This window comes from Echiichthys vipera (assembly GCF_963691815.1).
Source record: "Echiichthys vipera genome assembly, chromosome: 11".
Taxonomy (NCBI): domain Eukaryota; kingdom Metazoa; phylum Chordata; class Actinopteri; order Perciformes; family Trachinidae; genus Echiichthys; species Echiichthys vipera.
The window spans coordinates 7,867,752-7,890,553 of NC_139836.1; positions in this window are offsets into that span (position 1 = coordinate 7,867,752).

A 22,802-nucleotide genomic window follows, 5' to 3' on the forward strand; every position below is an offset into this window, starting at 1 on the left:
CACTAAGTAGAGGCTACCGTGGATTGGATAAATAAGCATCACTGAGGACTATGCAAGAGCATCAGAAACTCCGAATGAAATGACGGTTTCATTCAGTGTTGGGAAATAAAATTCTGGAGTGTTGTTTGCCTTGATGAATCAGAACTGAATCAGTATTATGACATGGTGGTTAGTCGCGTTAGTTCCCAGTTTGTTTCATTGGTAGTCTGCTATTAAGTGAGCTATGTTGATGCTTGGGCCTGATTGGGCTGCTGCTGTGGACATCCCCACATGCAGAGAAGTGTGATGTCACTGAAAAACTAGTGTACCCAGAATGTGTCAGTGTTATCCACAAATAGCGGCACCTCATACACTAAGTTAGAATGTCAAGGCAACACTGTTATTTGAAATGAGTTTGAAACAACGCTGACACAATTCATCATACACTTAATTAGATGATCAATGAAAATTGAGGCATCCTCGCTGATCAGTTGTTCACAAGCTGTAAACCACAGTGACTCAATTACCGTGTGCATATATGGTCTGTTGTCTTATCAGAGAATGACCATCACTGAGCTTTGTTAAAAGGCTTGACCCACTTTCATGCTGTAGCTTAAATTCAGCCCAGGCTTCTATAGCTGGTTTATGGGGAATAGTTCCATTGCATTGATGAAGTGATTTTAGAGCTTTCTCAAGTTTCTAAAACCTGAATGCCTGAAGCTCTTCTCTGTTGGATAGATTAAGAATACCTAATACTTCAGCCAAGGTTATTGTTCATACCAAGAGCAACTAAACGCTCTTTGTTGAGATTCAAATGTCCAAGTCGGGTACACCTAGCTCTGTGTCATGGCAGTGTGGGCATAGTGTGTAGATAAACAGTGTTTGGCTTGGAGTATCGAGGTCCGCTGAGAAAGCCCACACTTCCTTGAACCAGAGCTGGATTAACAACGCAAAAGCATCCCTTTAAAGAACCTTGGTCCTTCACCCATATCTTAACTTAAATCCACAGAATCAGTAACAGAACTGCTTACAGGGGGAGTGAAATCATTCCCTTGCATTTTCAACTTATTATATCATATCTAATGTTTTGCACCTACAAAGTTCTGAATGGTTTAGGGCCAAAATACATATGTCTGATAAATTTGGGCTCCGAGATCATCTGGAACTGGCCTGCTCACCATCCTCAAGGTAAGAAACAAACATGCAGAAGCAGATTTCGGTTCAAAAGCACCACAGATCTGGGATAAACTTCCAGAACACTTGAGATATGCCCTAAAAATATGAGTCTATTTTCAGGGGGTGCTCGCGCCTTTTGGAGGGAAGCTCTAGTTGCACCCCTACACTGTACTATTTCATATAATGATGTTTATTCCCATGTCAGTGTCTATTTGTACATGTGCAGTATATGTAAGGCCCACATGTGTGTGTGCATGTGTGCACACACGCAGTGGGGCTTCAGAGATAGCTTTGGAGGTGTATTGGGTATCGAGGGGCGAGGAGCTCCTCTGAAGAGCTTCATTCACAGAGCCAGGATACTGATAAGAAGCAGAGCAGAGCCGCCATGAATCCACCCTCTGTTCAGTCTCTCTCCTCTCCTTCTCTGTCTCTCTCTCACTCCACTCTCCTCCAGCTCTTTATGCTCCCTGTGAGAAAGTTGTGGAGATGATGAGGGGAGGGGGAGGAAGAAGCCCCGCAGGCTCTCAAAGTTTAATTAGTAGGATTAGAATCAAGAAGAAGAGAAGGGGAAAGAAAGAGAGACAGGGGAAATCAGACAAACATGTCCTTCTGCAGCTGTCTGCTATTATTTATTACTCATTTAAAAACATATTTTTCATAAAACAGCGCTGACAGGAATTACCTAACTCTATTTTTTAATTGTCAATAATTCAGTCAATAACTTGCAGTGGTACTTCATCAAAGCAAATAGTTGTGTCTTTGTCTGCACGGATAATGAAAGTTTTGAAGTAAGAGGGCACTTGAATCATGGAGAGTTGTTGTGAGAGTTGTTATCAAGACTGGCAACCGCCGGGAAAAGCTGCCACCACTTTTGTTCCATGATTATTTGTCAGCAACCTATGTGATGTGTATACGGCTGACCTGCCTCAGGGAGGGGTCCTGAAGATTAAGACCTGAGAGGACTCCCGATGGTCCAACCTTTACAGATCAACCCTGACCTCTGACATCTCACTCTGGACAAAGTGAACATAGTCCATCCTCTTAAGAAAGTGAGACCACTTAGTTTGTGTTACTGCTTTATTAGCTCTCTGTGAAGTAAATGCAATATAATGCAGTAATGTGATGTAGTAGAAAATGTAGGTTCATTTGGAGCTATTATTTCTTCTTCCATGGTTAATTTTAACAAAATGCCTTAAAGCTATGGTTTACGATTATAAATATTGGTAATTATTATTAACATCATTTATACAGCGATTATGGTCCTGTAGTTCGATCTACACAATATGAATAGCAAAAAGATATTGGGATTCACTTTCAGGCATCACGGATGGCTCCCATTGGCTTGTACCCTTCCATCCCGGCCCATCCTGCCTCATGCCCTCCCACTTTCCCTCCCTATCTTTAAACTCAGAGTGGCTAGTGATTAGCTTAGCCGCTCTGAGTTGCTTTTTTCAAATCTGTCTCAGAGGCTCAACTGATTTTCAGAATGTAGACCATAGCTTTAACAGGGTATCTTCATAACACTCTCCAGTTGGCCCTCAGGTTGACTCACCACCAGTTTACAGCTCTTGCATACTGCAACCAGCTCGTTCGGGTGCAGTTTCCGTTGATTCGGTTGGCTAGCACACTCTTCGATGTCGATGTTTGGTTTGAAAAGTATATAATCAGTCCGATGGTGGTGCAGTGTGAGAAGACCACAGTATTTTTGTCTTCCCCAAAAATGTCTTCCGCTTGTCATGTCCGGTCCAGCTCCAAAACCCAAAACTCTCCACACAGGTGCCACTGTCAACAGCTAATGAGTCGAGACCACCACCCCTCTGTGTGACATCATTGCTTACCATCCTTCCTTCTGTCTGCCTAAACCATATATATATTTTAAAGACAAAGTTGTATCATAACAAACCGGAACTTTAAACTACTTTTACCACTTAAAAATATTTCAGCTGCTTTCACCACTTACTGGCAAACAGTAGGCCGTCCTCCCAAAAAAAAGTGGTTGTATAGGTTGATGTCGCAAGCAGCTTATAATTACGCTTGTTCAGTGTTTCAACAGTTTCAAGGGTAAAATCTACCCGAGCAGCGAGCTTTAGCCTTTACTTGCAAGTGTCTCTGCTTGTGTCTGTGACTATGTGTGTATCTCAAAGAATTTTACATAAAGTTTGGCGATTCACTGGTACAGGAGTGTGATAAAACTGCCTGCAGTGGAAAGAATTTGAACTAAATTAGTTTTCGAATGACAAATCCTTTGTCATTGTGCTTATTTCTATGATTTTAAATGTACTAGGAGGAATGTCAAATTCTCCATTAGGAGTTTTACAACTACAATTCTTTGGTCATGAAACATCTGCTGCAATACTTTGTCAAGAATACTTCACTGACAATATTTTGTCATCTGAAGCATCTCTATGGCAACAGTGTAATCATCATCCCAGCCCTTAAGTCATGGGAATAGTTAGGTCCAAGTCTTGGTTTGGCTTTAAAAAGGGCCAGAGTGACTGTGATGTCTCTGTTATTTGAGCTGTAAGATCGAATGTGTGTGTGAATGTGAGTATGTGAGTCTGAGTGTGTGGTGACCATTGTCCAGTTTATCTTTCCATCCTGCACCTGTACCAAGGACATCACCCAACCTTGAGAGGACCACACAACACAGTACGCACAAATTCAAATACACTACCGGAAAAATGCAAATATATATAACTGGGGTCCACTCAATGTCAGACATTTGAGGAGCTGAAATCCCCCATGGGCTGCAAGGATGGGGTCAAGCTTAGTCATATAGAAGGCCACAGCTGCTAAAACACACAGCAAAAAAATAGTCCTGTTTGTTTTTGAAGGAAACCTATATTACCCACAGTCAAATAAACTTCATTCAATCTCCCCGACCCCCCTGGACTCTCAATCAACCCGCAGCCTTGGTCAGCACATTTCTGCCCCATGCTGAGGCAATCTAAGGCCTGGCCTGTGTCAGTTCTGCTTGGCCTAGCTCTTGCCTTACATAAGCCTGATGTCCCCCCTCATCTGGCCTACCCTCCTTTCCCCCCATAGCTTTAATCAGCACATGCATGGCTAAACTCAGCCCCTGGTGACTGACAGGCAAGCTGGTTGACTGGATGGTTGGTTGAATCACAAAATGGTTGGCTGTCTGCTTGACTGAATGGTTTATTTGCCACTCAGCAATTTTACTGGTTGACTAGCTAGCTATAGTTGCTGGCTATTTACCTGACTGAAAGACCCATGTTTATTGGCTAACTGATTGGGCGACTCTTTTCTCGGCTGCTTGATTAGCTGACTGGGTGACTGCATAGCTAACAGGTTGGTTAAATGACAGAATGGCTGGTTGCCTGAATGGTCTTGCTAGTTTTAGCAATTTAATGAGCTAACTTGTCTGACTGAAAGACCTGAGTCGATTAGTGGTTAACTGGCTGAGTTTGGATAAACATAATTATAGCTAAAGTTAGCTGTTGGTGGCTGACATCCAAGCTGGTTGAATGAAAAAATAGTTGGTTGTCTGGTTGACTAACTTGACGTTTACTGGCCAATTAGCAATTTGGCTTGTTGACTTATTAGCTAGTTGTTGGATAGTTAATGAACTAACCTGTTGTTCTAACACAACTGGTCAACTGGCCTCGTTTCTTGCCTGTTTAATTACCTTACGACTGACTGAATAGCTAACAGGTTGTTAAACTGTTTGGCATATACTTGAACCAATATTGTAACCAGCTGCCTGACTGACTGTTTGACAAGCTGTGACCTCTTCGAAGAGAGGCTCCAGCCTCATTTAGTCTCATTAGTACCAAGTCTCTGGCTCCCAGACAGGGACAGCACTGCAGCACCCTGGGGAGGGAGGTGTGTATGTGTGTGTATGTGTGTGTGTGTGTGTGTAACTCCTGGTGCCGGAACACCGCGTGTCTTGTCTGTCATCGAAGCACAGATGTCCAGCGGATTACATCACCCTGACCGCACCCTGATCTCCCTCACATCCCTTATTCCCTGCCATTGACCCCCTTCTCCCACCGCCCTATTCTTCACCCTCATCACCCCTTCACATCCACCAAGTCACAGCCCCTTCACACACACATTCTCCGACATAGACAATGAGTTCTGATTTATGACTCCCTCCGCTGCTTTCCCACCGCCTCCACTTGCCTGATGACTTCATCTCCCATCACACCTCACCTCATCTTCATTAGGCTCTGAGTCTATACGTGGTCCATGATGCACTGGAATGTGTGTTGCTACGGCTGACTGGGGCAGGGTCGAGATGGAAGTCCTCAATCCTTATTTAAGCAGGCAGGTTCACTAAAAACACATTCCTGGTCACAGTAATAGCTACAAGGGTGAAGGAAAGTTTAAACACATAGACAAACACTTAAAAAAATATCTGCTGTGGGGTATGATCACCAGTGGAAAGTCTTAATGTAGAAGTTGAAAGTGCTACCCAAAATGAGGCATTACTCTGTCAAGAAAAAGCCGAACATTGACAGCACTGATGGCAAAACCTTTACCAACGCCTGCCGAGTTTCAATAAAGAAGTTCTGGAAAATGATTAAAGAACTTGTTTCTGCTCTTATTCCAGGCTGCCAAAGTCTGAAGTGGCATATTCAGTACCTCCTCAGAAGTGCTTACATTTATCTTGTCTGTCTATACTCCAAGCCAGAATGTCAGTCTGTTAGGCTCCAGTGACAAATGCATCACCCAAACTATGAGCTTACTCCATTATTCCCCCTTCATCTGTGACTTGGAGGTCCCAGGAGACCTGATAGGAAAGAGGAGTAGGTCTTAGCGAAGCTGGATGAGGAGTAGGAGAAAGAGGCCAAGAGTGTTGCTGATGGTCCCAATGCTAAAAGGTCATCCGGTTACATCTCGCTCTGTTTGTTGTCATGTAACGAGGTGATGTCATGATTAAAATGCTGGCTGAAATGTTCCGGGGCTGAGGATCACAACGGGACTGAGGATCTTAAATAAAAAATGTAAAAAAAAAACAGTTTGGTATCAATCCTTACACAAAGTATAGGTTTCAAGCCTTACTGTGACACCCTGCTGTGTGTTCAGTGCAATGTATCCCTGGTTTTCTGACCTCGGAAAGGAAATGCATACAGACACAGAGCTGAGTGTGTATATCCAAGAAGGATTTCACTTAGTAGAACAAATAAAGTAATCTAATCAGTGCAAGACTAAGCATTGCAGCACACAGACCCACTGGAACATCTTCCTGTTGGACAGTCCTGTCTTGTTTAAGCTAGCTGCAGTTCACATCCTGACAACAACAGTCTTTGTACTGTAACCATTCCCATAAGTTTGCCAGTGAGTTGAATTCTGTTCTTCAGCTCCCTTATGCAATTGTCTTAAAAGACCCCCGGAATGCTTTTCCCATGACATATTATTGAGTTTAGCAAAGGGCAGATACAAACATCAATGAATAATGTAGCTAGCAGTCGAATTAATACAAAAGTATTAGAAACAGGCTGAACCAGAAACACTGAGACACATGTAAGTATGAAGGATGACAACATGAGATTACAAGACCCGCAAAGATTTCTCCCTTTGACATATAATGTAAGATAGTTGTTTCTGTTAGTTAGCCCATGGATGAGTAATGGGTGTTAAATTAGCATTGGGGGGGCTTTTCCCATGACATGTAACGTCAACTCTGTTTCAGCTTACAGTGGATGACTGATGGGTGTTAAATCAGCATGGAGTCCTATTGAACCGTGGTATCCATTGCCTGAAAGGTCCAAATGTCCTGCAATACACAGAGCGATCTAAACGTGGTCCCATGTTGATCCCACTTACCCCCGTCCTCTGTCCTCCATGTTGACCTTAGAACCGCTCTCTGCTTTTCAGTGTCATCCCAAAGGCCCAGCATACTCTCTGTTCTTTCTCTCTTTCTCATCCTCGCATTCTAACACAATACGGTCATGTCCGGTCGATGAATCGATGGCTCTGTTTGGGGCCATGAATGGACGGGAAAGACAGAGAGTGAATAGAGCAGAGAGGAGGAAAAAGAGCAGTTTATGTGCAGAGAGTTGTAGCGATGAAATAAATGGCCGTAATGGTCTTGTGCAGATGGAAGACAGAGGAGGTCAGGGAGAGTTGGGCAGAAAGACGAAGACAATAACAGTGCTGCACCCCACGGGGACTTCTGGGAGAAGGTCAGAGGTCGCAGTGCTCGGGTGAGATTCATATCCGAAGCCCTGTTGGCCCTTAATCTCTGAACGCTGGTACCAGCCTTTATTGCTCCAGACGTCTTCTCTCATAATCCCCCACATTCCCTCTCTCTTTCATTTTATTTCTCTTTTAAGTGTAAGCCAGTGTGTATGCAGATATGTGAATATTAACGTTTATATCTTTAACCATGTACAGTCATTGAGATTACACATTACATTACAAGAAATATTTAGCCAATATATGCTATATGTGTGTGCGTATGCTTTGTTTGTGTAAGTGACTGCTCTGATATACAGTACCTCCCTAGCTCCAGCAGGTTTATATTGCCAGTGCAACCGGAGCCCGTCAGACAGAGGGACCATGTCTACGCCATGCCAGTCACGCGGAACAGGGAAGTAAACTGGGTAGCCTATATAACTAACACACAGGGGGGCTTTTGAATTACTGCCTCAGTCTTTGGAGAAGGCCTGTGTTAGGTTAATTGCTGGTTTGCAGTCTGGTCAGGGAAGGATCGTAAAATGTCAGGATGGTAACCTAAAAGCACTATTTCCTCTCTTAAAAATACTTAAATCAAGAGTTTCAAGAAGATGAAATAAAATTTTAATAATTTCACGGGGGGAAACTTGGTCCCGGCAGTAAACAAGCATACAGAAAAAAAAACATAGTAAATAAAGAGCAAATCATGGTGGCATTTATCACAATACAACCATCACTTATAGCATGAGAATGTAGAGAATGTATAAAACATGTTTCTTTTGTAATGTAGGCTACATAGAATATTGACGGTACAGCATACTGTAATAAGGAAAGCATAACTGAAATCTGTATTATAAGGAAAAGGTCTCTGATGCCCTTACTAATGTGTAAGAAATGACCGAACAAATAACAATATAAGGTACTTTACTTGAATATTTAAAATGTATGCTACTTTATTCTTCTACTCCACTATATTTCAGAGTCAATGACATTCCCATTCACCAGGAACAGGAACATAATTTTAATTGTTTTCCCTGCAATATCTATTTGTAACGACTAAAGTATGTGTTCAATATATTAGCACTTAACCAAAATGGTAGTCTTCCCATAACCTTAATCAAAACCTAAACCTAACCACGCATGGGACTCGGGATGTATACCCCGCTCTCTGGTATTACAGTTGTGCCTTTTGTACAGCCACATGAAGAGTGTGAGAAGAGCACGGCCGCCGTGAACTCTTGAGCTCCCCGACCCCGACATGGACCTCAGGGTATTGGTGAGGTGTATCAGTGTTGGTGGTGTTTGGCTGTAACAGAGCCAGACTGACAGCTGCTGTCTGTCTACGCACTCTGTCATCAGCTCCGGTCATGTACCGACACCACGTACATACCGAGCACCGACCACATGGCTGTACGAACAACTCTCACAAATGTCGTATTGCTGATCTATAAAACAATAATAGATTATTCATTCGAAATGAATAAAGACAGTAGTTATGAGTTTATAAAGTTTGCAATTTTATAGAGTTATTTTATTCACTTGTATCTGTGTGTTTGCCGGTAGCCACTGACTGCATGTACAGAACATGTGTGTATGTTAAAGTTCAGATATACGTAGAGGTATTAACATGCCTCTAATCACTGTTCATGTGTTACACACCCAATCTATATTTAAGCATGCCATGGGTGTTTTGAGTGGTGCAAAGGTCAGCTGATACATGTGCTGTACATCTGGTCATATGGCTATTTATTCCACCCACCGGACAGACTTAACAGAGTCATATATGTGTGTGATGATCTTTTTCTTCAGTCCTGACTAACCTGACTGTCTCTTTGGCCATTAGAAAACTCTGGATTATAAAAGTTCATGCATGCAACTTAAATTAAAATTGGACTCAATGTGTTAAAAAATAAAGGTTTCTTTGTTTCTTTGTAATGGTAATAGCTTACCCACAGGTTTAAAATAAATATTGATTACTGGATCTGGAGTGAATGAGTTAGATCTCTTGATTGAAACTGCTTATATTTGATTCACCCTACACATTCACACTCTCAAGTCATCATACAGCTGCTTTGTGTCATGTTTTTAACGCTCCTGGTACCCCTTTGGTGTTATTTTTCAATGTATTAGGTATGGTTCAGTTAAAGCAACAAAGCTACTTGGTTAGGTATAGGAAAAAGAAAAGAAAAGGTTGTGGTTTGGGTTAAAATAAGTATGTTTGTACATAACTTACATAGTTAAATACATGACTTAAAGTTAACTTTTAGTTCCACATGGGGACAGGAACAGCGAATTCCTGGGTGAAAGTCTTGTGTTTGTCTGACCCATCAATCCTCCCTGACCTCCTGCCTACGCCCAGCCACGGGGGGGAGGGGCCGTGGAGGCTAACAATAATAATGTTCATGATAAATATAAGCAATGATAACCAAACTTGATTTTGAACCAAGATAGTCACTATAACTTTAATACTTTAACTTTTAATAAAACAAAATATTAAAACAACAACATTAAACATAATAATATACACCGGATGTTTTGTTGCTTACATTAAATGGAGCCTGTTTCATGGAAACCCCTCTCCTGGAAAGAGAGTATTTGTCTTGTTTCTTTGTACGCATCTGTTTGAACAACATAAAAAGAAACGCGGGTTTCCACCCTTTGGGTTTCCACACACGATTTTATGATCATTTTAAGATAATTCAGAGGGCAGAAGTACTCAGATCACTGAGTTTATCTCAGTAACAGCAGTGATAACACCCTGTTAAAAAATGTTGACACGCTGACTTGACGCGCACTTGATTCGTGTCACATGTGCATTGTGTTTTTTAACCTTGTCTCACTCAGTTTACATGTATGTTTCATAGGAGAGAGCTTGCCCAATTACTGGACCTTTGCAGGGGCCCAGCCATTTCTGTGGGCAGCCCTGCAACTGTACACGGTAATGGAATCCCGTTCAACAGCTCTGGCAAATATTCTTCTTTTACAAAGCTTATAATCTTCAGCTTCTGTGAAACTTTCCAAGCGGTGTAAATTCAACTATACTTATCTAAGACTATCATAGCTCTAACAAAACATTAGCAACCCCTCTCAACATAATGCAGTCCAGTCCAATACCACTGCAAACTCAACCTCAATATCAAAAATATAGTTCAGTAATACCTCTTGTTACATTACAAACATGGTTGCATATTGCTGAAGCTGAAGTGTTAACAGCAGTGAGTGCTATTTCGTGTAACCTCTCCAACACTATTAAAATGCATGTAAATCAGAATCGGTTGTGAGTCGTGAGGCCGGGTGCTAGAGTTGTGGGAGTATCCGTTTCTACACACAAACCACTCTGTCTGGTCTAATCCCCATGTCGCCTCTCTCCTCAGCAACAACTCCAGCCCTGTCCTCTGGTTAGGGCAAAGGGTAGACTCCGGGGATCAGGGGTCAAGGGTCAGGGCAGCTACTTGGGCTGGACAATAGCCAAAGCGCCACCTGGAGTAAATCAGCGGCCGGCTCAGGCGATTGCCCGTGACAGCCACCATCACCGGGGCCAAAGAGACACAGTGGAGGCAAGGGATTGTGGGCAAATCTTTGGGGGAGATCCGTGCACACACATTCACCATCTCTGTCAGTGTTGACTGTCCGAAGGGCCACAACTCAATGTTGCCCCAGCGTCACCCCCGACTCAACCCCCAGCCCCATGTGTGTGATTAACTGTTGGAAGAGGAGAAGGTGAAGGGTCTTGAGAGAACGAGTGTATCATGGGGGGTTTAAGACTTAGGTGTGCATGTGTTTGTGTGTGTGTGTGTGTGTGTGTGTGTGTGTGTGTGTGTGTGTGTGTGTGTGTGTGTGTGTGTGTGTGTGTGTGTGTGTGTGTGCGTGTGTGTGTGCGTGTGTGTGTGCTGGGGGTTTCACTGAAGGGAGAGCTTTGTTTTTAGGCTCGTATTTCATAGAGCAGACTTCTTGTTTGTTGGTTCAAACCCACTCCATGTGTTGATGTGAAACAGAGGGAGCCTGAGCTGGAAATAGTCTTTCGGTCTTTCTCTTTGCTTGTTTGGAGAAACGAATGGATGGATGGTTGAATATGGATGTATGTAAGCCGATGTCTTCAATCCACATACAGTACCTTTTCATATTTGTTCGTTTTTATAACCTTAAATAAAAACAGACTCTTTTTAAAGAAATATATGATGCTTTTATAAATAATTTACATTCTGGGTGTTGAGCCTTGACCCCTATGAAATCAGAATCTAAAGTTATTTTAGTCACATTTTGTTTCGTGTTGAGTTTGATGGCGAGATCATATTTGGATCAATGATGTTTACTCGTCCTACTCACACTGGTGCACAGCTCATACGCATCAACAACACTTCTCTCTGTTATCAACCATGGCTGAAGTAACCACTGCTGGGTACCTGTTGTGGAAGTCCCAGATATGTAGAATATATAAAACAACGCAGTCTTGTTGGATTTTGCTTTGATTTAATAAACGATTGGAAAGTAAGCCGAAATAACTACAACATTAAGACGATTTGAGAAAAGTCTGAATTCATACTCGGTAGGGTCTGTTCGCAAGATGACAAGCAAAACACGTTTACAATGTTTGTTTTTCTGAATAGAGTTCAGATCGATCTGACTGCCGCTACTTCAGGGATATGAACCAAAAATAAACGCATTTTGCCGTGATTTCATTGCAGTAAACAGATAAAAAGTACGAATAACTACAATACTATGACAAAGAAACAACAAAGGTTTGTTTACTGAATGCAGTTTGGATCAATCAGGGCTTTGCTGAACAACATGCAAATCACTTTCAGAACTTCTTTGATTACTTTTATCTGGTCTCTGTATAAATGTTAAGTAATATAGAGCTCTGGGTACCCACAGACAGCGACAACTTCCTCTTTTTCTGATTTGCTCAGTTGAAATAATTAAATATGATAATAGAGCGAATTTTGCATGCTCACTTCTATTCATGTCTTTCCATTGACTTTGTATTTGTGCCGCTGCATAATAAATGCAAACGTATTTAATCCATTCACAGCTGTAATTGGTGTAACATGCCTGTGAATAATCTCATTTGTCCAGGTCATCGTTATCCCCAAAGCAATTTTTCATTTTTTCAGTCAAAAGCAACTGGACTTGGTTATTTGTCTAAGACGTTTCAACTGACCAGGCTCGGCCCAGCCTGGTCAGATGCGTACATGAACTGATGAAGCCTCTTGGATGAGAGGTGAAACGTCTTCCTAGACAAATAACCAAGTCCAGTTGCTTAACTGAAATGGCTTCGGGGATAACTGTAATTGGTGGTAACTTTGCAGAATACAATTTTACCTACAAAACACACAATCAGCCTATAAATTATTAAGTAAATGAGCTAAAATGAGCTCCCCTGAAACTAGCTACATTAAGACTTCATCTGCCATGCATCTGTAATAATAATCCAACATGTTTAATAATAGAACACCACCTGAAGGGAATTCTGCATTACGTGTACATTTACTTTTGAAAACAGAAAGTTGTAAAATGTTTCAATGCAGGACTTTTTACACCGCCACTTTAAGTTGAGTAAAAGAAGAAAGTTTGTGATTTGTAACAATATTCATTATCAATCATGAATATTTGGTTGTAATGGCCTATTGGATAACAGTGGGAATCATTAGGCCCTGTCTACACATTTTGTGTAAACCTCTGTTTAAAGAAAACAAACAAGAAAAATGTAAAATATCTGTGTATGTGTAGACAGGGCTTAAGCTTATTAAAAAGCAATGGATAAGGTTGTGTTATGGCCTTTTGGCTCCTTGTTTTAACCAGTTGTAAGTATTCACTGATTCCATTGTTTACCCAAGTGTAAGCTGCAAAAGTGTGATTTATTGTCTTTTAATTTAAGGTTTCAGGGCAATAAAACTAACTAGAATGTTTGAGGGCGTGTAGAGTTTTGATATCCACTGCGTGTTTGGATATTTGAATGGATTTGTCTCGGTGGTGGAGGCTCAGAGGGAGGGCAGGGGGGTTTGCATGACTGTTTTGGATACTAAGACATGTTGATAACCACAGTGGTCTCTCTGGCTCCAGCTGAACCCCACTGTTGTTGGTCAGCATTGGCCACAGCTCGGCTACAGCTATGTTCTGTGCTCTGTGCGTGTCTTCTGTGTGAACATATTCAATGTTTATTGCAGGGTTCAATCAGTGAGGGGAAGGGAGAAACAGTATAGGGCTGAGAAGAAGGAAAGAGATATTTGATATCTGCTCATTGGCTTTGAATGATTTGTGTAAATACACTTTGGCGATTTTGGAAGTCTTTCATATTATTATTATAGAGCAGATATTAGTGGAAAAAAACATAGGATGTAACAGATTGTAGGGTTGGGTGCTCTTTGGTAAAAATAGTAATTATGTGGAAACAACAGAGGTTGAAGGCGCGTCAGAATTGTGTTGACAAAATTATTTTTTTAAAGCTTTTTCTCTTTGGTACTTTGCCTTTATTTTGATGGAAACCGTGTATGTGAGGGATAAGAGAGGAGTATGAACCTGGGTACTGTAGGGATTCAGGATCTTAACCACTAGCCCACCAGGCCATCCCGCGTTAACCTGTGCCCCTTTCACACATGCACTGCAAACCTTGGATTATCTAGACATTAACCAGAACCAAGGAACAGCAAGAGCCTTGGTTGTTTACGGACAAATTACGAACCGTCTCTGTCACTGCGGTGTAATCAGCGTCACGCTCTGCCTCTTGCAAATATTCTCACATTGCCAGTCAGACTGATCTCCACAGGGCCTCGTCAGCGCAGGAGTATGATCTGTACTGCGAATCATTCTATGATAGGGAGAAAAAATCCCTCTGGCTTGTTGTATTTCTTTAAATCAATCACAATCTTCTTTGAGGGTGCTAAGCCCCGGACACAACAACAGTGTCCTTGCAAAATAGTTAGTTGAGATAACATAGCAGCCTGATGTCAGGTTTTATCCCAGCACTGTACAAAATCAATAGAGCTAATGCAAAACACCAATAGTCACGCAACACTTTACAAGGCGACTCTTTGATCCACTTCAATGGTGAATGTCCCATCTCCACAGCCGAATCAGCTAGCTAACATTAGGTGGGCTGGCTGGCAAGGTTGGCTATCGTTGACTCACTTCAATAACGTTCTCTGAAATGTAGTTAAGTAGAAGTATAAAGCAACATTAAATGAAAAGTACAAGTACCCTTACAATTGTATTCAAGTGCTTGTCTTCTACTTTCCAACACTGGTTATATAGGTAAATACACTCATAATGTGATGTTTATTTTTAATGTACAGTATAAACAGTTGTGGGGTAGAAGAAGAAAATATCATAACTGCACTGGAAAAATGAACTGAGACACAAAAAGTCTCGGCTTATGTGTTTATTTCTACATAAACATGTTTATTTGTATGAGAATTTGACTTTAAGTGCATATTTGTACGTATATGTCAGTATTTATTTGTGTAAGAGTGGCTGTATCTGTTTTCCTCCATGTCTGTGTGTATCTGTGGCTTTCTATGTCAATACCACAGATTTATTTGTCTCATGCAGGAGAGGATCCAGAGAGTTATGAGCACATGGAGGGATAGGGGTAGTTGGTGGTGGATGGATGTTAGTGGTGGGGAATCCGCTGGGGCTGTTTGGTCGATGATGGTCAGAGGTTTTCCCAGCCCTCAGCCACCCTGTCATTAGGGTGACAGTCAGGTCCTGTTTAGCCCCAATTGGCCATGCTAATAACAGTTTTAATAACCCGGGCCCATGTAATATTTTACTGCTGTTTGGACCACGATGTCACGCTAAAAACCCAACGATGGAAAAACAGCTTCACTGCCGCAAGGATGGGATGACTGGGTGAACTCTGTCCGTGTGTGTGCCTGTGTGTGTATATCCATGTTTTTGTATATGACATCGACCCTAGTGTCAATTCTGCCCAATGTTTCAGCTTAGATTTGTTTTTGTATGTGTACATATGTGTTTGCATGTCTGTTTCTACTCAGCTCAGTCCTCAGTGCAGATTTAACTAAATGTTTGTGTGCACACCTGTTTGTGTATGTCTGTATTTGCGCAATATAACAAACTCACTGGTGAAGCAGGGCGCTTTCATTACTGTCATCAGGTAGCTTCATAATGCCAACAGAGGAAGGAATTCTTGTGATAGCAGTCTGAATGGATATGGAAAACAGCATGACATTTCTCAAGTATTCAAATCTAATAATTCAGTATAGAATGATGGATATGTTTGCCTAGCTTAAGAGTTTAAGCTGACTACCTTTTTGATCAGCACAACATAGGAACTATGCTCATATTGAGTGATTCCACAAACTATGATTTACATCCAGTGAAGAAAGTAACATACTCTTTATATAGGGCAAGGATAGGACTGCCGCTGTACTCTGAGCGACATGCATGGGAATGAATTAGGCCAACCAGATATTTCTTTCTTTTTATGGTTGGTCTGAATAAGTTGCTAAACTGGTTGCTATTAGCTTTTTATAAATAAGGTTGAAAAGTGTGAAAAGTTGCTTAATCTAGCGAGACAGTATCCGCCTGTGAGTGCTTTGGTACGAGGAAGGGGCTCACAACAGAACCCTCTGCTCGGTAAGGACACTAACTACAGACTTATTTGTGCATTAGAATCCAAAACACCACAAAAGTCTCCAATAACACCAGAAACAGTTGACAGATTTCTCTCTAGGATGGAAGAGCATTTGGGAAGTAGCCAGATTTGGCGAGAAACTCTCCGCCGGTGTTTGTATCAAAGCCTACATAGTGTCTACCCCTCTCTTCTTCTCCTTGTTGGTGTATTTCTGTGGCAGTTACAGCGCCACATCCAGGCCTGGCATGTGTACTAAGCTAGTTTCACTGGTTTTGCGTGGACGCAGATATTACTTGAGTCAAGGCCGTGTGAACGGCAAACTTTTTAAGAACAACAGAGGTCGTTTTTAATTGTGTGGACGTATCCTAAAAGCGTAGGTGTGAAAACGCCCTTACACTACAGTATTACTAGCAGCTCTGTGAGGCAGTATTCTGGAACAACAGTGCTTTGAGCTAAATGCTAATGTCAGACTTGTCTGTAGCTTACATTTCACAGACAGGCAGTGTGAACTTAAAGTGGTAAAGTTAAGAACTAAAAAGGACATTTGCAGGTAGGTTTATATTCTGCTGCTGTAGCTGAGCAGCTAGTTAGCTAGCTATCTAGCTTGATAACTGACATAATGTTCACCAGCGAACATTTGTTTGGTCGCACGTTCAACAAGCTGAGGTGAAGGACAAGACGTGTGTTCATGTTTATAAGTCAGCTAGATTACTTTGTTGCTCTTGTGTTGTTGTATAACAACTGTTGTATAAGGTGGTTGATATAAGAAACTGCCAAGATTTTGATATTTTTGATATAAGATTTACTCCCAATCTTAGCGAGAAAAGTTTGGTCAAAGCTTTAATACGAGGCTTCAGCAATAAGAGTTAGAAAAAATAGAAACAATTGAAATGGGTACCCTCCAAAGTTAGTCTTTTTAGTATAACATGTGGCTTTATCCATTCGTGCAGCAGAGGAAACACCGTCCAGGAAAACACAGACTGCAATAACTCTCACTCACAAAAATCTGTTATTAAACAATTTTAAGATATTGAGGAACTGTTTGTGAAATCAATATTCATTCCAATCAGCCCATCTTGATTTGAATGTATGAATGGAAAATTCTGAGATGGAAACCCAGCTCCAGACTCACGCACACTCCTCTGACTGCTACAGCTCATTCCACCCATGGTTCTGCCACAGCCAAGAGGCAAAGAGCGAGACAGTCGGAGTGTGCAGAGTGAAACCTAATCTCTGGCAGCCCTCATCCTCAGCCGACGCTGTGAAAGATAAAGACTCCGGGGGAAGCTGGGCCTGGGAATCCAGTTAGTGTCGGCTTTTATTGGGCAGCCCACATCACAGAGTAGACCTTGAACAGGTCTTAGCCCACCAGGGAGGGCTGGAGACGGAGACCCATGGAGAAAGTCCGCTGGACGGCGGCTGGGGAGCATCAGGGATGAACCAGGAAGCTCTTTCATTCCCTGCCAGCCTGCCAATTGCTTCCAACTGGACCCACAGACAAAACACAAGTTCAAAAGAGAGACAGACAAACAGAGTTAGCCAAAGAAACCTGACAGCAAATCATACAATATTACTAATAAGACATGGTCTTTAAGGACCACGCTAGGACTTCATATAGTTGACATCACAGTTAATCATTTTGCAAACCATGTCCTGTTTTTTTACGGATATAAATATAATTTTTACCATTCCAGGCAGCAGTCAGTAACTATTATAATCGTACAATCCAAAAACTTTTGAATCTTTTTTGAGTTGTGAAAACCATTACCATGAGCATGTGGTCTACAACGACTTTTGTCTGTAGAAGAAAGGGAAACCATCGGCTTCCATTCCACCGTATGTAAAATATAATCTAAACGAATATAGAATATGATTTTACAGGGGTACTCTTTAGTAATAAAGTGATTTAATTTTTGAACATTCATATAAAAGTGGGGATCTTGTGAGTAACATTCAAAACAAGATGCACCGAGCTGGATTGTTCTGGTTTAGCGCTCTGGCTAACTTGAATGACATAAATGTTTTAGTCGTGCAGCTCTTCTAGACTTGTGGACTAAATCTATCAAATTCTGATAATGAAACTAGTCATTCCGCAGGGCTCGTGACACAAACATATCCACTGAATCACAGATGCCTCTTTCCCAATCTAAATCAACTGTAAAAAGTTTTTGGGGCCCCATGGCATCAAACAATTCACCCAGTAGTTGCAATTCCACTGTTTCATTATGTCAAAGAGATATTTGAAATAAATTCTGGAGGTGTGGGGTAAGAAAGCTTACTAGACCTCTGTAGCCCACTCCTTATCTCTTTTGGAGACTAGCAGCTCAGGGCATAATACACCTGAATCGCCGTCCAAAGCGTTGTCAGCCGACTTGCATTTTGGGTAATGTAATTGCCAGGTCTTGTCAAGGAGGGAGAACGTGTCTAATCTCTGAGTTTGCTGCATCAATTGGTTATATTTTTATTCTAATGATGACAGATTGAAGTTCATCGATCACCTAACACTTAATTTGGTGGTGCTAAAATCCTGGTGGTGCTAAAATCCTGTACCACCGTACATTCACTAAACACACAGGCTAACAAAGCGTTTAAAAGCTCAGTGGCCCGTAGAAGGTTTCTAGAGCTGGTGGAGCTGGTGGCCAGGGTCATAAATCAGCGGCCTCCCTGTTGAGCCTTTTGAAGAGAGCATGAGCAATTTATGGAGGCTTGCATAACAGAACCCAACACTGTGTTAAAAACGCAGCCTCTTTAAGGATTTGATGGGGAAGCAGCATAAGAACCAGAGCTGAATCAATTAGCCCCAGTGTGTGATTTATGGGTGAGGTGAGAATGCCTTTTCTTCTGTGGGAGCACACACGCACACACACACACACACACACACACACACACACACACACACACACACACACACACACACACACACACACACACACACACACACACACACACACACACACACAAACACCTGTCACTGACAGTAGAGGCCTGAGCCTACCAGATTAACCATGCCATGCCAACGCACTCCTGACACACACACCTGCATACACACAATGAATGTGTCCATGCATGCATTCATCTTATCCAGAGATCATCTATACTGTCAGTGTGGAGAGTCTTACAGAAATGATGACACTTTGAAGCTGTGGGGACATTCTGCGGAGTATACATTATACAACATAACAACATCAATGGTCAAGTATTCACCTTCAACATGTCTGCAGCCGGTTTCCTCAGCTGTGTTACAAACCAACAGACGTGGGTGAGTTTTTAGATCCACCCTCTGGCATGTGCAGTGTTTTCCACTCTCCATGTGCTGTAGATTAGTCTCTTTGTTCTCTCCGGTGCTGCCATAACACTCGCTCATTAATCACACTCTTACAGTAGTCCACTCTTCCACCATCCCTCCCTCCATGGCTGCCAGCTATTCCCAGGGTGTGAACTCTTGCTGCTGCTAAACCACAGCATTATCCAGCCAACAGACAGGAGGGAAAGTGGGTCAACAGAAACCACACTGGAACCACCTGAAAGCAGCAGGAATGCAAGACCACCTCCTATTCCTCTGGCTGTATGGGTGTCTGTTAGGACTCACACTACTGTGTGTCAGCCTAGTGAGGTCAAATATGGCCTTGGAGTTTTCAATTATTTTAATGGCAAGCAAAATCGTGAGAAAATATATTTGTCAGCACTCCATAAGGTCAATATTAAATACAGTATAGCATGAACATATCCTGACCTGTGTTAAACAACTTATAACAGTTAACAAATCATATCTTCTCAATATCATTGTTCTCAGAAAAAAGTGTAAAACAAATGAATACTTCACCCTCAGAATTAGTGTTGCCTTTTCATAAAGAAAACTTTGTTTTTGTCGCATGACTGCGATGAACTGAGAATCCAAAAATGGAGAAAAGTCTTGACGCATTAAAGAAGTATAGGTCCACTTTTAATAACAGCAAAACTTCATAAAAACATCCGCTTACAAACTCACAACTCATGCAGTAAAATCTAAGTCTTATTTATCCAGTCGTGTGCTCAGTACTTCCCAAACACATGCGTTTTCGCCAAAACCTTACTATTTACACTTCCACTATTCGTCAGCTACTGTCCGAGAAGCCGTGCAGCCTCACTACTCGTCTAAGTGAGTCCAGACCCCTATATCTTCAATACATCCTGACTTATCTCCATTCCGTGATTTTTCCGGAGTCATGCAACAGTGTTCTTCATGAATTCAAGGCAACACTTGATGAAAGATTATACAAACAGTACAGTACAAACAATACAAACAGTCTTGTATAAAGTGCTTGAAAGCAATATTTAAGTAAAAGTGCAAGTATCTTACCAGAAAATGATTTTTGTAGAAGTTAAAGTCACCTTTTAGAATATTACTTGAGTAAAAGTATCAAAGTATCGTCTATTTTCTGAACTTTAAGCCAATCTTACCTTTCTGGCATGTCGCACAGCACTTTGAACAACTCCACCTCCCTTTCACAATAATATAACTTTATTGTGGCTTCGACAGGCTTATGATAGCTAATGTTAATGTGACGCCTAGCAATGTGTGTTTGCATTACGTGATTTCATTTTGTGTATTTGGTATCGTTTGAATAATCATTTCTGAAGTATTGAACTTTTTTCTTTCTATTGGATTGTTGTGTTTTTGTGTTGTATTCTAATATTCCAAGGTGTTGAAATAAAAACTTAACTAAAAAGAATACCTAGGAGAGTGGTGGAGAGCCAGTGTTGGGGCCAACATGGGGGCCCTGTGCTGCTCTTACATATTGGACCTTTTAAAGGCGAGCTGTTTGAGTGTTTATGTCACTGTCCAACAGTCTCTGGGTTAAATCCGTACTGAGCTCTCAGACTTTAAATCAGAGCAGCATGCAACAGGGGGTCGAGTTTCCCTGTGCTGGAGGCCCCGGAGTCCGAGGCCTCGTTCGTTGCCTTTGTTTCACGCTTTCAGCCATGCCCACACTCAAATAGACACACACACACACACACACACACACACACACATCTACTCTAAGCCCCCTTCCCAAAATATCTCTTGCACGCTACACTCTTGCCTTTCGTTCCACCTTCACCCCCTGCCTCTTGTCATCGCCCCCAAACCTCTTTGCAGAGCCAATGGTGAATTAGCATTTTTCCACAGCTTTACTTTTGTCTTAGTTAACCCTCATCACCACCACCACACTGCGCCCACAACCTCTCTGTCTATTAGTATGTGGCCCATCATTAATCTGCAGCAGAGCCCAAAATGACCCCTCAAAAAACAACCCATGGGGGCTACTGCTGGGAAAGGGGGGTCCTTCACTTCTCATTAAGAGCCAATAGTCGCTCCCCCTCCCGTACTCTGACTCCCCCTCCCTCCCCATTGCTAGCTCACTATGTCACACTAATCACATGCGCTCATTAGCATGGCGCCCCCATTTGGGTCCTGCCGTGCATCATGAGGTCAGGGAGGGGAACGGACGCCTCTCTTTTTGTCGGAGCTGGCTTTTAGAGATGCAAAATATGATACCCATTCAGCCCCTTCACCTACCCTTGCTACCTCTTCAATTCACCACCCCCCCCCCCCCCTCCACCCTCCACCAGCCTTGTTTAAAGGAAGTTCGGCCCTGATCCAGTGACCCATGCCAAGTCTGAGCTAGCGCTGTGCAAGTCTGCAACCCCACCACTTCTCTCTGCCTCTCAATCAGCTGCGTTGATGAGACTTGAAGCCGTCCGAGCCTGGGCACACTGCACAAGTCACAAGGCTCTCAGCTGAGTCAGTCTCAGCCCTCAGTCTGCCACCCAGACTGTGGTGGACTCAGCCTAACACCTAACAAAGCCAGCACAGCTTTACTTCACTGTGGTTTCCAAAGGTTTAGCTAAACTCATGATGATCAGCAAAGGATGAGGCATGGGAAAATCTTGCTAAGTGTAGCACATGTGAATACACACGCAATATGCACAGGCATATACACGCAGATGTTCCTCGATTCCAATGCCAGTCAACAATAATGAAACATGATGTGCCCAAAATATTATTTCATGATTAAATTCAATAACTTGCCAATGACGCCCTGGATTAGATCGTAAATCCCTGTGATATTATGGAAAGCGTTGTGTGACAGCTCAGGCCTGTGGATTACAGTTAACCCTGTAGAATTTCACACTGTCAGATAATAACAGACAGACAACACACACTGGCCCTCAGGAGCGCAGATGTACTGACTGAAACTTAATAAGAATTTTTATACTGCGTGCCATGTTTTTCATTCAGCTATCCGTGACGCACGTGAGGCTCCTCAGCTCGAAGAATGTCACTTTGAGGGATTACTGCATGTTTATTGTTCTGACTCTTGATTTTTCTTACAGTCACATGTTCCACTCTTTTTTTCCACAATTATAATAATATATACATCATGTTATGTGGTAAAGCAAACGTTTACATATGATGAAAAAATCTGCTTTACCATAACTTGAGTCTTAGTTTCAAAGGATTAGCAATCATTTCTATTGCTAATGCTGGCGTTCTATCCACCAAGATCATTGCTTGGGATAAGGGAACACAGCAACATCACTACGAGGTCCAGTATAACAAGAGTTGTCATACAGGTATGCAATATATTGCAAACAGTTTTGCCTCCTAGAGTGGAGGCAAAACTGAAAGTGGGCTTTTCAAAATGTCAGTGATTATCCCTAATTACATAGGAAACTGTGTGAGCACAAATTTGACAAGTTGAACAATGAAGCTGATGTATAAACTGTGAGGAAGGTTTACAACGGACATTTTGAGTCATCGTGTTAACTTTGTTTAGCTTTCCAAATAAGTTTGTCTAGCCTGGCTTTACTTGGTGAATTAAAATGTTATTTTTACTTATAGGAATGATGGCCAGAACTACAAAGATAAAGCCTGTGTTGCAATAAA